Here is a 14,478-nt window from a genome sequence, read left to right as displayed (position 1 = left end):
CTGATTGAAATTATGTCCTTTGCGTTTTTAACTTCATGCTCTAACAGACTAAACTAATAGGCTCACTAAATATATAGAATACTTTTGAAGAATTAGCAGATGATGAAATGCTACTGATTCCATCCAATCCTTCAAGCAGCGTGTGATTCAAGAAGATTAACAGTCCAAAATGAGACACAAGAAAAATTCATCTTTGTTCAAACAATTGAACTTGGCCTATACAGGGATCGAACCTGTGACCTTGGCGTTATTAGCACCATGCTCTAACCATCTGAGCTAACAGGTCATTTTGCACCACTACCTGGAGGTCCAGCAAATGAAGAAGGGCAAATGATAGTTAACCCAGGAGATTCGGAAAGCTTAATTTCAGCAGTTTACCATGAAGTTATTGTTATATATTATCAACATGAAGAAACTAATATGACTTAAAAAAAATTACAATACAAAAGAGATTTTCATACTTAGTGTTAGAACTTAGAACCATTAACGTTTTTTCCATGTGGTTAAGAAATAAATAAATATTCATCACCTATATTGAATTGATTCATCTAATCATTTTATCAGCTTCTCCTCAAAGGAAATATAGAGATAAACATGATACAGTAGAAAATACATCTATTTTCAACATTAAAGGAGCATCAAGTATTGGCTTGGAGACTGATTGAAAGTATGTCCTTGTCATTTTTAACTTCATGCTCTAACAGACTAAACTAATAGAGTCACTAAATATATAGCATACTATTGAAGATGAAGCAGATGATGAAGTACTACTGATTGTTAATCCGGGATAGTTGGAAAGCTTATATTCAGCTATTTACATTCATAGTATCTTTATATATTATCAACAAGACTAAACAAAAATGATCTCAATAAATTGCTATAAATAAGAGATTTAGTTACTTGGCGTTAGAACTTAGAACCATTAATAGATATTCCAGGCGCTTTAAGAATAGTAATTAATTCTATAATTATATCAAATGTATTCATCCAGTCCTTCAAGCAGCGTTTGATCCAAGGAGATAAACAGTCCAAAATGAGACACAAGAAAAATTAATCTTTTTCAAAGAATTAAATTTGGCCTGTACAGGGATCGAATCTGTGACCTTGGCGTTATTAGCACCACGCTCTAACCAACTGAGCTAAAAGGCCAATTTGCACATCTTCTGGAGGACCAGCACAGGAAGCAGTGCTAATGATAGTTCAACCGGAAGATTTGGAAAGCTTAATTTCAGCTGTTTAATATGAATTAACTTTCATATTATCAACATGAAGAAACTAATATGACTTCAAAAAAATTGCAATACAAAAGGGATTTCCATACTTAGTGTTAGAATTTTGAACCACTAACGTTTTTTCCACGTGGTTTAGCAATAAATAAATATTCATCACCTATATTCAATTGATTCATCTAATCATTCTATCAGCTTCTGCGCAAAGGAAATATGGAGGTAAACATGATACAGAAGAAAATACATCTATTTTCAACATTAAAGGAGCATCAAGTATTGGCTTGGAGACTGATTGAAATTATGTCCTTTGCGTTTTTAACTTCATGCTCTAACAGACTAAACTAATAGGCTCACTAAATATATAGAATACTTTTGAAGAATTAGCAGATGATGAAATGCTACTGATTCCATCCAATCCTTCAAGCAGCGTGTGATTCAAGAAGATTAACAGTCCAAAATGAGACACAAAAAAAATTCATCTTTGTTCAAACAATTGAACTTGGCCTGTACAGGGATCGACCCTGTGACCTTGGCGTTATTAGCACCATGCTCAAACCATCTGAGCTAACAGGCCATTTTGCACAACTACCTGGATGTCCAGCAAATGAAGAAGGGCAAATAATAGTTAACCCAGGAGATTTGGAAAACTTAATTTCAGCAGTTTACCATGAAGTTATTGTTATATATTATCAACATGAAGAAACTAATATGACTTAAAAAAATACAATACAAAAGAGATTTTCATACTTAGTGTTAGAACTTAGAACCATTAACGTTTTTTTCATGTGGTTAAGCAATAAATAAATATTCATCACCTATATTGAATTGATTCATCTAATCATTTTATCAGCTTCTCCTCAAAGGAAATATAGAGATAAACATGATACAGTAGAAAATACATCTATTTTCAACATTAAAGGAGCATCAAGTATTGGTTTGGAGACTGATTGAAAGTATGTCCTTGTCGTTTTTAACTTCATGCTCTAACAGACTAAACTAATAGAGTCACTAAATATATAGCATACTATTGAAGATGAAGCAGATGATGAAGTCCTACTGATTGTTAATCCGGGATAGTTGGAAAGCTTATATTCAGCTGTTTACATTCATAGTATCTTTATATATTATCAACAAGACTAAACAAAAATGATATCAATAAATTGCTATAAATAAGAGATTTAGTTACTTGGCGTTAGAACTTAGAATCATTAATAGATATTCCAGGCGCTTTAAGAATAGTAATTAATTCTATAATTATATTAAATGTATTCATCCAGTCCTTCAAGCAGCGTTTGATCCAAGGAGATAAACAGTCCAAAATGAGACACAAGAAAAATTAATCTTTTTTCAAAGAATTAAACTTGGCCTGTACAGGGATCGAACCTGTGACCTTGGCGTTTTTAGCACCACGCTCTAACCAACTGAGCTAAAAGGCCAATTTGCACATCGTCTGGAGGACCAGCACACCAAGCAGTGCTAATGATAGTTCAACCGGGAGATTTGGAAAGCTTAATTTCAGCTGTTTAATATGAATTAACTTTCATATTATCAACATGAAGAAACTAATATGACTTCAAAAAAATTGCAATACAAAAGAGATTTCCATACTTAGTGTTAGAATTTTGAACCAGTAACGTTTTTTCCACGTGGTTTAGCAATAAATAAATATTCATTACCTATATTCAATTGATTCATCTAATCATTCTATCAGCTTCTGCGCAAAGGAAATATGGATGTAAACATGATACAGAAGAAAATACATCTATTTTCAACATTAAAGGAGCTTCAAATATTGGCTAGGAGACTGATTGAAATTATGTCCTTTGCGTTTTTAACTTCATGCTCTAACAGACTAAACTAATAGGCTCACTAAATATATAGAATACTTTTGAAGAATTAGCAGATGATGAAATGCTACTGATTCCATCCAATCCTTCAAGCAGCGTGTGATTCAAGAAGATTAACAGTCCAAAATGAGACACAAGAAAAAATCATCTTTGTTCAAACAATTGAACTTGGCCTGTACAGGGATCAAACCTGTGACCTTGGCGTTATTAGCACCACACTCTAACCATCTGAGCTAACAGGACATTTTGCACAACTACCTGGAGGTCCAGCAAATGAAGAAGGGCAAATGATAGTTAACCCAGGAGATTTGGAAAACTTAATTTCAGCAGTTTACCATGAAGTTATTGTTATATATTATCAACATGAAGAAACTAATATGACTTAAAAAAAAATACAATACAAAAGAGATTTTCATACTTAGTGTTAGAACTTAGAACCATTAACGTTTTTTTCATGTGGTTAAGCAATAAATAAATATTCATCACCTATATTGAATTGATTCATCTAATCATTTTATCAGCTTCTCCTCAAAGGAAATATAGAGATAAACATGATACAGTAGAAAATACATCTATTTTCAACATTAAAGGAGCATCAAGTATTGGCTTGGAGACTGATTGAAAGTATGTCCTTGGCGTTTTTAACTTCATGCTCTAACAGACTAAACTAATAGAGTCACTAAATATATAGCATACTATTGAAGATGAAGCAGATGATGAAGTCCTACTGATTGTTAATCCGGGATAGTTGGAAAGCTTATATTCAGCTGTTTACATTCATAGTATCTTTATATATTATCAACAAGACTAAAGAAAAATGATCTCAATAAATTGCAATAAATAAAAGATTTAGTTACTTGGCGTTAGAACTTAGTACAATTAATAGATATTCCAGGCGCTTTAAGAATAGTAATTAATTCTATAAATATATCAAATGTATTCATCCAATCCTTCAAGCAGCGTTTGATCCAAGGAGATAAACAGTCCAAAATGAGACACAAGAAATATTCATCTTTTTTCAAAGAATTAAACTTGGCCTGTACAGGGATCGAACCTGTGACCTTGGCGTTATTAGCACCACGCTCTAACCAACTGAGCTAACAGGCCAATTTGCACATCTTCTGGAGGACCAGCACAGGAAGCAGTGCTAATGATAGTTCAACCGGGAGATTTGGAAAGCTTAATTTCAGCTGTTTAATATGAATTAACTTTCATATTATCAACATGAAGAAACTAATATGACTTCAAAAAAATTGCAATACAAAAGAGATTTCCATACTTAGTGTTAGAATTTTGAACCACTAACGTTTTTTCCAGGTGGTTTAGCAATAAATAAATATTCATCACCTATATTGAATTGATTCATCTAATCATTTTATCAGCTTCTCCTCAAAGGAAATATAGAGATAAACATGATACAGTAGAAAATACATCTATTTTCAACATTAAAGGAGCATCAAGTATTGGCTTGGAGACTGATTGAAAGTATGTCCTTGGCGTTTTTAACTTCATGCTCTAACAGACTAAACTAATAGAGTCACTAAATATATAGCATACTATTGAAGATGAAGCAGATGATGAAGTCCTACTGATTGTTAATCCGGGATAGTTGGAAAGCTTATATTCAGCTGTTTACATTCATAGTATCTTTATATATTATCAACAAGACTAAACAAAAATGATCTCAATAAATTGCAATAAATAAAAGATTTAGTTACTTGGCGTTAGAACTTAGTACAATTAATAGATATTCCAGGCGCTTTAAGAATAGTAATTAATTCTATAAATATATCAAATGTATTCATCCAATCCTTCAAGCAGCGTTTGATCCAAGGAGATAAACAGTCCAAAATGAGAAACAAGAAATATTCATCTTTTTTCAAAGAATTAAACTTGGCCTGTACAGGGATCGAACCTGTGACCTTGGCGTTATTAGCACCACGCTCTAACCAACTGAGCTAACAGGCCAATTTGCACATATTCTGGAGGACCAGCACAGGAAGCAGTGCTAATGATAGTTCAACCGGGAGATTTGGAAAGCTTAATTTCAGCTGTTTAATATGAATTAACTTTCATATTATCAACATGAAGAAACTAATATGACTTCAAAAAAATTGCAATACAAAAGAGATTTCCATACTTAGTGTTAGAATTTTGAACCAGTAACGTTTTTTCCACGTGGTTTAGCAATAAATAAATATTCATCACCTATATTCAATTGATTCATCTAATCATTCTATCAGCTTCTGCACAAAGGAAATATAGAGGTAAACATGATACAGAGAAAATACATCTATTTTCAACATTAAAGGAGAATCAAGTATTGGCTTGGAGACTGATTGAAATTATGTCCTTTGCGTTTTTAACTTCATGCTCTAACAGACTAAACTAATAGGCTCACTAAATATATAGAATACTTTTGAAGAATTAGCAGATGATGAAATGCTACTGATTCCATCCAATCCTTCAAGCAGCGTGTGATTCAAGGAGATAAACAGTCCAAAATGAGACACTAGAAAAATTAATCTTTTTTCAAACAATTAAACTTGGCCTGTACAGGGATCGAACCTGTGACCTTGGCGTTATTATCACCACGCTCTAACCAACTGAGCTAAAAGGCCAATTTGCACATCTTCTGGAGGACCAGCACACGAAGCAGTGCTAATGATAGTTCAACCGGGAGATTTGGAAAGCTTAATTTCAGCTGTTTAATATGAATTAACTTTCATATTATCAACATGAAGAAACTAATATGACTTCAAAAAAATTGCAATACAAAAGAGATTTCCACACTTAGTGTTAGAATTTTGAACCACTAACGTTTTTTCTACGTGGTTTAGCAATAAATAAATATTCATCACCTATATTCAATTGATTCATCTAATCATTCTATCAGCTTCTGCGCAAAGGAAATATAGAGGTAAACATGATACAGAGAAAATACATCTATTTTCAACATTAAAGGAGAATCAAGTATTGGCTTGGAGACTGATTGAAATTATGTCCTTTGCGTTTTTAACTTCATGCTCTAACAGACTAAACTAATAGGCTCACTAAATATATAGAATACTTTTGAAGAATTAGCAGATGATGAAATGCTACTGATTCCATCCAATCCTTCAAGCAGCGTGTGATTCAAGAAGATTAACAGTCCAAAATGAGACACAAGAAAAATTCATCTTTGTTCAAACAATTGAACTTGGCCTATACAGGTATCGAACCTGTGACCTTGGCGTTATTAGCACCATGCTCTAACCATCTGAGCTAACAGGTCATTTTGCACCACTACCTGGAGGTCCAGCAAATGAAGAAGGGCAAATGATAGTTAACCCAGGAGATTTGGAAAGCTTAATTTCAGCAGTTTACCATGAAGTTATTGTTATATATTATCAACATGAAGAAACTAATATGACTTAAAAAAAATTACAATACAAAAGAGATTTTCATACTTAGTGTTAGAACTTAGAACCATTAACGTTTTTTCCATGTGGTTAAGAAATAAATAAATATTCATCACCTATATTGAATTGATTCATCTAATCATTTTATCAGCTTCTCCTCAAAGGAAATATAGAGATAAACATGATACAGTAGAAAATACATCTATTTTCAACATTAAAGGAGCATCAAGTATTGGCTTGGAGACTGATTGAAAGTATGTCCTTGTCATTTTTAACTTCATGCTCTAACAGACTAAACTAATAGAGTCACTAAATATATAGCATACTATTGAAGATGAAGCAGATGATGAAGTACTACTGATTGTTAATCCGGGATAGTTGGAAAGCTTATATTCAGCTATTTACATTCATAGTATCTTTATATATTATCAACAAGACTAAACAAAAATGATCTCAATAAATTGCTATAAATAAGAGATTTAGTTACTTGGCGTTAGAACTTAGAACCATTAATAGATATTCCAGGCGCTTTAAGAATAGTAATTAATTCTATAATTATATCAAATGTATTCATCCAGTCCTTCAAGCAGCGTTTGATCCAAGGAGATAAACAGTCCAAAATGAGACACAAGAAAAATTAATCTTTTTCAAAGAATTAAATTTGGCCTGTACAGGGATCGAATCTGTGACCTTGGCGTTATTAGCACCACGCTCTAACCAACTGAGCTAAAAGGCCAATTTGCACATCTTCTGGAGGACCAGCACAGGAAGCAGTGCTAATGATAGTTCAACCGGAAGATTTGGAAAGCTTAATTTCAGCTGTTTAATATGAATTAACTTTCATATTATCAACATGAAGAAACTAATATGACTTCAAAAAAATTGCAATACAAAAGGGATTTCCATACTTAGTGTTAGAATTTTGAACCACTAACGTTTTTTCCACGTGGTTTAGCAATAAATAAATATTCATCACCTATATTCAATTGATTCATCTAATCATTCTATCAGCTTCTGCGCAAAGGAAATATGGAGGTAAACATGATACAGAAGAAAATACATCTATTTTCAACATTAAAGGAGCATCAAGTATTGGCTTGGAGACTGATTGAAATTATGTCCTTTGCGTTTTTAACTTCATGCTCTAACAGACTAAACTAATAGGCTCACTAAATATATAGAATACTTTTGAAGAATTAGCAGATGATGAAATGCTACTGATTCCATCCAATCCTTCAAGCAGCGTGTGATTCAAGAAGATTAACAGTCCAAAATGAGACACAAGAAAAATTCATCTTTGTTCAAACAATTGAACTTGGCCTGTACAGGGATCGACCCTGTGACCTTGGCGTTATTAGCACCACGCTCAAACCATCTGAGCTAACAGGCCATTTTGCACAACTACCTGGATGTCCAGCAAATGAAGAAGGGCAAATAATAGTTAACCCAGGAGATTTGGAAAACTTAATTTCAGCAGTTTACCATGAAGTTATTGTTATATATTATCAACATGAAGAAACTAATATGACTTAAAAAAATACAATACAAAAGAGATTTTCATACTTAGTGTTAGAACTTAGAACCATTAACGTTTTTTTCATGTGGTTAAGCAATAAATAAATATTCATCACCTATATTGAATTGATTCATCTAATCATTTTATCAGCTTCTCCTCAAAGGAAATATAGAGATAAACATGATACAGTAGAAAATACATCTATTTTCAACATTAAAGGAGCATCAAGTATTGGTTTGGAGACTGATTGAAAGTATGTCCTTGTCGTTTTTAACTTCATGCTCTAACAGACTAAACTAATAGAGTCACTAAATATATAGCATACTATTGAAGATGAAGCAGATGATGAAGTCCTACTGATTGTTAATCCGGGATAGTTGGAAAGCTTATATTCAGCTGTTTACATTCATAGTATCTTTATATATTATCAACAAGACTAAACAAAAATGATATCAATAAATTGCTATAAATAAGAGATTTAGTTACTTGGCGTTAGAACTTAGAATCATTAATAGATATTCCAGGCGCTTTAAGAATAGTAATTAATTCTATAATTATATTAAATGTATTCATCCAGTCCTTCAAGCAGCGTTTGATCCAAGGAGATAAACAGTCCAAAATGAGACACAAGAAAAATTAATCTTTTTTCAAAGAATTAAACTTGGCCTGTACAGGGATCGAACCTGTGACCTTGGCGTTTTTAGCACCACGCTCTAACCAACTGAGCTAAAAGGCCAATTTGCACATCGTCTGGAGGACCAGCACACCAAGCAGTGCTAATGATAGTTCAACCGGGAGATTTGGAAAGCTTAATTTCAGCTGTTTAATATGAATTAACTTTCATATTATCAACATGAAGAAACTAATATGACTTCAAAAAAATTGCAATACAAAAGAGATTTCCATACTTAGTGTTAGAATTTTGAACCAGTAACGTTTTTTCCACGTGGTTTAGCAATGAATAAATATTCATTACCTATATTCAATTGATTCATCTAATCATTCTATCAGCTTCTGCGCAAAGGAAATATGGATGTAAACATGATACAGAAGAAAATACATCTATTTTCAACATTAAAGGAGCTTCAAATATTGGCTAGGAGACTGATTGAAATTATGTCCTTTGCGTTTTTAACTTCATGCTCTAACAGACTAAACTAATAGGCTCACTAAATATATAGAATACTTTTGAAGAATTAGCAGATGATGAAATGCTACTGATTCCATCCAATCCTTCAAGCAGCGTGTGATTCAAGAAGATTAACAGTCCAAAATGAGACACAAGAAAAAATCATCTTTGTTCAAACAATTGAACTTGGCCTGTACAGGGATCAAACCCGTGACCTTGGCGTTATTAGCATCACACTCTAACCATCTGAGCAAACAGGACATTTTGCACAACTACCTGGAGGTCCAGCAAATGAAGAAGGGCAAATGATAGTTAACCCAGGAGATTTGGAAAACTTAATTTCAGCAGTTTACCATGAAGTTATTGTTATATATTATCAACATGAAGAAACTAATATGACTTAAAAAAAAATACAATACAAAAGAGATTTTCATACTTAGTGTTAGAACTTAGAACCATTAACGTTTTTTTCATGTGGTTAAGCAATAAATAAATATTCATCACCTATATTGAATTGATTCATCTAATCATTTTATCAGCTTCTCCTCAAAGGAAATATAGAGATAAACATGATACAGTAGAAAATACATCTATTTTCAACATTAAAGGAGCATCAAGTATTGGCTTGGAGACTGATTGAAAGTATGTCCTTGGCGTTTTTAACTTCATGCTCTAACAGACTAAACTAATAGAGTCACTAAATATATAGCATACTATTGAAGATGAAGCAGATGATGAAGTCCTACTGATTGTTAATCCGGGATAGTTGGAAAGCTTATATTCAGCTGTTTACATTCATAGTATCTTTATATATTATCAACAAGACTAAAGAAAAATGATCTCAATAAATTGCAATAAATAAAAGATTTAGTTACTTGGCGTTAGAACTTAGTACAATTAATAGATATTCCAGGCGCTTTAAGAATAGTAATTAATTCTATAAATATATCAAATGTATTCATCCAATCCTTCAAGCAGCGTTTGATCCAAGGAGATAAACAGTCCAAAATGAGACACAAGAAATATTCATCTTTTTTCAAAGAATTAAACTTGGCCTGTACAGGGATCGAACCTGTGACCTTGGCGTTACTAGCACCACGCTCTAACCAACTGAGCTAACAGGCCAATTTGCACATCTTCTGGAGGACCAGCACAGGAAGCAGTGCTAATGATAGTTCAACCGGGAGATTTGGAAAGCTTAATTTCAGCTGTTTAATATGAATTAACTTTCATATTATCAACATGAAGAAACTAATATGACTTCAAAAAAATTGCAATACAAAAGAGATTTCCATACTTAGTGTTAGAATTTTGAACCACTAACGTTTTTTCCAGGTGGTTTAGCAATAAATAAATATTCATCACCTATATTGAATTGATTCATCTAATCATTTTATCAGCTTCTCCTCAAAGGAAATATAGAGATAAACATGATACAGTAGAAAATACATCTATTTTCAACATTAAAGGAGCATCAAGTATTGGCTTGGAGACTGATTGAAAGTATGTCCTTGGCGTTTTTAACTTCATGCACTAACAGACTAAACTAATAGAGTCACTAAATATATAGCATACTATTGAAGATGAAGCAGATGATGAAGTCCTACTGATTGTTAATCCGGGATAGTTGGAAAGCTTATATTCAGCTGTTTACATTCATAGTATCTTTATATATTATCAACAAGACTAAACAAAAATGATCTCAATAAATTGCAATAAATAAAAGATTTAGTTACTTGGCGTTAGAACTTAGTACAATTAATAGATATTCCAGGCGCTTTAAGAATAGTAATTAATTCTATAAATATATCAAATGTATTCATCCAATCCTTCAAGCAGCGTTTGATCCAAGGAGATAAACAGTCCAAAATGAGACACAAGAAATATTCATCTTTTTTCAAAGAATTAAACTCAGCCTGTACAGGGATCGAACCTGTGACCTTGGCGTTATTAGCACCACGCTCTAACCAACTGAGCTAACAGGCCAATTTGCACATATTCTGGAGGACCAGCACAGGAAGCAGTGCTAATGATAGTTCAACCGGGAGATTTGGAAAGCTTAATTTCAGCTGTTTAATATGAATTAACTTTCATATTATCAACATGAAGAAACTAATATGACTTCAAAAAAATTGCAATACAAAAGAGATTTCCATACTTAGTGTTAGAATTTTGAACCAGTAACGTTTTTTCCACGTGGTTTAGCAATAAATAAATATTCATCACCTATATTCAATTGATTCATCTAATCATTCTATCAGCTTCTGCGCAAAGGAAATATAGAGGTAAACATGATACAGAGAAAATACATCTATTTTCAACATTAAAGGAGAATCAAGTATTGGCTTGGAGACTGATTGAAATTATGTCCTTTGCGTTTTTAACTTCATGCTCTAACAGACTAAACTAATAGGCTCACTAAATATATAGAATACTTTTAAAGAATTAGCAGATGATGAAATGCTACTGATTCCATCCAATCCTTCAAGCAGCGTGTGATTCAAGGAGATAAACAGTCCAAAATGAGACACTAGAAAAATTAATCTTTTTTCAAACAATTTAACTTGGCCTGTACAGGGATCGAACCTGTGACCTTGGCGTTATTAGCACCACGCTCTAACCATCTGAGCTAAAAGGCCAATTTGCACATCTTCTGGAGGACCAGCACACGAAGCAGTGCTAATGATAGTTCAACCGGGAGATTTGGAAAGCTTAATTTCAGCTGTTTAATATGAATTAACTTTCATATTATCAACATGAAGAAACTAATATGACTTCAAAAAAATTGCAATACAAAAGAGATTTCCACACTTAGTGTTAGAATTTTGAACCACTAACGTTTTTTCCACGTGGTTTAGCAATAAATAAATATTCATCACCTATATTCAATTGATTCATCTAATCATTCTATCAGCTTCTGCGCAAAGGAAATATAGAGGTAAACATGATACAGAGAAAATACATCTATTTTCAACATTAAAGGAGAATCAAGTATTGGCTTGGAGACTGATTGAAATTATGTCCTTTGCGTTTTTAACTTCATGCTCTAACAGACTAAACTAATAGGCTCACTAAATATATAGAATACTTTTGAAGAATTAGCAGATGATGAAATGCTACTGATTCCATCCAATCCTTCAAGCAGCGTGTGATTCAAGAAGATTAACAGTCCAAAATGAGACACAAGAAAAATTCATCTTTGTTCAAACAATTGAACTTGGCCTATACAGGGATCGAACCTGTGACCTTGGCGTTATTAGCACCATGCTCTAACCATCTGAGCTAACAGGTCATTTTGCACCACTACCTGGAGGTCCAGCAAATGAAGAAGGGCAAATGATAGTTAACCCAGGAGATTTGGAAAGCTTAATTTCAGCAGTTTACCATGAAGTTATTGTTATATATTATCAACATGAAGAAACTAATATGACTTAAAAAAAATTACAATACAAAAGAGATTTTCATACTTAGTGTTAGAACTTAGAACCATTAACGTTTTTTCCATGTGGTTAAGAAATAAATAAATATTCATCACCTATATTGAATTGATTCATCTAATCATTTTATCAGCTTCTCCTCAAAGGAAATATAGAGATAAACATGATACAGTAGAAAATACATCTATTTTCAACATTAAAGGAGCATCAAGTATTGGCTTGGAGACTGATTGAAAGTATGTCCTTGTCATTTTTAACTTCATGCTCTAACAGACTAAACTAATAGAGTCACTAAATATATAGCATACTATTGAAGATGAAGCAGATGATGAAGTACTACTGATTGTTAATCCGGGATAGTTGGAAAGCTTATATTCAGCTATTTACATTCATAGTATCTTTATATATTATCAACAAGACTAAACAAAAATGATCTCAATAAATTGCTATAAATAAGAGATTTAGTTACTTGGCGTTAGAACTTAGAACCATTAATAGATATTCCAGGCACTTTAAGAATAGTAATTAATTCTATAATTATATCAAATGTATTCATCCAGTCCTTCAAGCAGCGTTTGATCCAAGGAGATAAACAGTCCAAAATGAGACACAAGAAAAATTAATCTTTTTCAAAGAATTAAATTTGGCCTGTACAGGGATCGAATCTGTGACCTTGGCGTTATTAGCACCACGCTCTAACCAACTGAGCTAAAAGGCCAATTTGCACATCTTCTGGAGGACCAGCACAGGAAGCAGTGCTAATGATAGTTCAACCGGAAGATTTGGAAAGCTTAATTTCAGCTGTTTAATATGAATTAACTTTCATATTATCAACATGAAGAAACTAATATGACTTCAAAAAAATTGCAATACAAAAGGGATTTCCATACTTAGTGTTAGAATTTTGAACCACTAACGTTTTTTCCACGTGGTTTAGCAATAAATAAATATTCATCACCTATATTCAATTGATTCATCTAATCATTCTATCAGCTTCTGCGCAAAGGAAATATGGAGGTAAACATGATACAGAAGAAAATACATCTATTTTCAACATTAAAGGAGCATCAAGTATTGGCTTGGAGACTGATTGAAATTATGTCCTTTGCGTTTTTAACTTCATGCTCTAACAGACTAAACTAATAGGCTCACTAAATATATAGAATACTTTTGAAGAATTAGCAGATGATGAAATGCTACTGATTCCATCCAATCCTTCAAGCAGCGTGTGATTCAAGAAGATTAACAGTCCAAAATGAGACACAAGAAAAATTCATCTTTGTTCAAACAATTGAACTTGGCCTGTACAGGGATCGACCCTGTGACCTTGGCGTTATTAGCACCACGCTCAAACCATCTGAGCTAACAGGCCATTTTGCACAACTACCTGGATGTCCAGCAAATGAAGAAGGGCAAATAATAGTTAACCCAGGAGATTTGGAAAACTTAATTTCAGCAGTTTACCATGAAGTTATTGTTATATATTATCAACATGAAGAAACTAATATGACTTAAAAAAATACAATACAAAAGAGATTTTCATACTTAGTGTTAGAACTTAGAACCATTAACGTTTTTTTCATGTGGTTAAGCAATAAATAAATATTCATCACCTATATTGAATTGATTCATCTAATCATTTTATCAGCTTCTCCTCAAAGGAAATATAGAGATAAACATGATACAGTAGAAAATACATCTATTTTCAACATTAAAGGAGCATCAAGTATTGGTTTGGAGACTGATTGAAAGTATGTCCTTGTCGTTTTTAACTTCATGCTCTAACAGACTAAACTAATAGAGTCACTAAATATATAGCATACTATTGAAGATGAAGCAGATGATGAAGTCCTACTGATTGTTAATCCGGGATAGTTGGAAAGCTTATATTCAGCTGTTTACATTCATAGTATCTTTAT

The 14,478-nt window shown here is 32.7% G+C and overlaps 6 non-coding genes across 6 annotated transcripts; all 6 read right to left on the bottom strand.

Moving 5' to 3' along the window:
- Positions 1-2,591: 2,591 nt before the first annotated feature.
- Positions 2,592-2,665, bottom strand: TRNAF-AAA (transfer RNA phenylalanine (anticodon AAA)). Its single transcript has one exon. It is a non-coding gene; the product is annotated as a tRNA-Phe (tRNA).
- Positions 2,666-4,109: 1,444 nt separating this feature from the next.
- TRNAI-AAU (transfer RNA isoleucine (anticodon AAU)) lies at positions 4,110-4,183 on the bottom strand. Its single transcript has one exon. It is a non-coding gene; the product is annotated as a tRNA-Ile (tRNA).
- Positions 4,184-4,970: 787 nt separating this feature from the next.
- On the bottom strand, positions 4,971-5,044 carry TRNAI-AAU (transfer RNA isoleucine (anticodon AAU)). Its single transcript has one exon. It is a non-coding gene; the product is annotated as a tRNA-Ile (tRNA).
- Positions 5,045-8,655: 3,611 nt separating this feature from the next.
- On the bottom strand, positions 8,656-8,729 carry TRNAF-AAA (transfer RNA phenylalanine (anticodon AAA)). Its single transcript has one exon. It is a non-coding gene; the product is annotated as a tRNA-Phe (tRNA).
- A 1,444-nt stretch (positions 8,730-10,173) lies between these two features.
- TRNAT-AGU (transfer RNA threonine (anticodon AGU)) lies at positions 10,174-10,247 on the bottom strand. The gene has a single exon. It is a non-coding gene; the product is annotated as a tRNA-Thr (tRNA).
- Positions 10,248-11,034: 787 nt separating this feature from the next.
- Positions 11,035-11,108, bottom strand: TRNAI-AAU (transfer RNA isoleucine (anticodon AAU)). The gene has a single exon. It is a non-coding gene; the product is annotated as a tRNA-Ile (tRNA).
- Between the last annotated feature and the right edge of the window lie 3,370 nt (positions 11,109-14,478).

The sequence above is a fragment of the Lissotriton helveticus genome, chromosome 4_1 (assembly GCF_964261635.1).
Source record: "Lissotriton helveticus chromosome 4_1, aLisHel1.1, whole genome shotgun sequence".
NCBI classification, from domain to species: domain Eukaryota; kingdom Metazoa; phylum Chordata; class Amphibia; order Caudata; family Salamandridae; genus Lissotriton; species Lissotriton helveticus.
Note: the sequence above shows the minus strand (reverse complement) of the source record. Positions and strands in the feature narration are given on the sequence as shown.